Here is a 1,136-nt window from a genome sequence, read left to right as displayed (position 1 = left end):
TCCCATTGACCTCGACAAATACAAAACTGAAGACGTCTTGGCAAGAATTTTGACAAAAGTGGAAAGAACAGACAAGATGGTCCATAATTGAAAGTTGACTTTTCGGAAATTAACCAAACGATTGTATCCCACTCCACTTTTATTAGGCAATTAGAGACTCAAATAGGTCAAATGGATCACTCAACTTAATTCTATACAAAGAGGTGGTATTATTAGTAACACCATTGTGAATCCAAAAGATGATGCTCAAATTTTAGCCATAATCACTAGGAGTGGCAAGACCCATGGGGATCATTTGAAAGACACTGGGGGAGAAAATGTGGGTACAAAAGTGCCCACAATTAAGCACATAAATGTGAAGAAAAAGGTTGTGGTTAAGCCAAAATAAGAACCTCCAAAATCTCAGAAGAATGGGATAAAAAAGAACTGGTAGAAATTGATGAAGAGGTGGCAGATAATGATAAGCCACAAAGTGATGTATTTCCCACCAATAAAATACCTCCTCCATTTCCCTAACATCTTAAGAAAAAAGAGGAGGACTATAAGCTCAAAAATTCATGGCTAAGCTTTACAACTTCTCTATAAATATCCTATTGCTCAAAGTTATCCAAGAGATTTTGGGGTAAGCTAAGCTTTTAAAGAAATTGATGTCGAATAAGGATATTATTTAAGGTGAAACCATTGCAGTTACCTATGGATGTAGTGCTATCATCAGTAGTACAATAGTGGAAAATAAGAAAGATCCCAGGTCCTTTACAATTCCATGCACCATCGGAACCCACAAGTTTGAAAAAGCTTTGTGTGACCTTGGTGTAAGTATTAATCTCATGCACTTTTAAATTTATTAGAGACTTACCTTGAGCACCCTGCTCCTATGTCGATGAGCCTTTTGATGGCACATCGATCTATCAAGAAATCAGTTTGTGTTTTGTTCAAAGCGTTGGTGAAAGTGGATAGATTCATCCTTCCAGTAAAATTTATGGTGCTATATTGTGAAATGGACAAAGAGGTTCCTATTATTGTTGGTTGACCTTTCCTTTCTACTGCAAGAGCCCTTGTCTATTTAGAGCTTGGGGAAATGAGGTTTAGAGTTCATGATGGTGAAGTGTCCTTTTGGGTATGTAAATTAAAGAAAC

This window comes from Capsicum annuum, chromosome 4, assembly GCF_002878395.1.
Source record: "Capsicum annuum cultivar UCD-10X-F1 chromosome 4, UCD10Xv1.1, whole genome shotgun sequence".
NCBI lineage: Eukaryota > Viridiplantae > Streptophyta > Magnoliopsida > Solanales > Solanaceae > Capsicum > Capsicum annuum.
The sequence above is the reverse complement of the archived record's forward strand: the minus strand, read 5'-3'. Positions refer to the sequence as shown.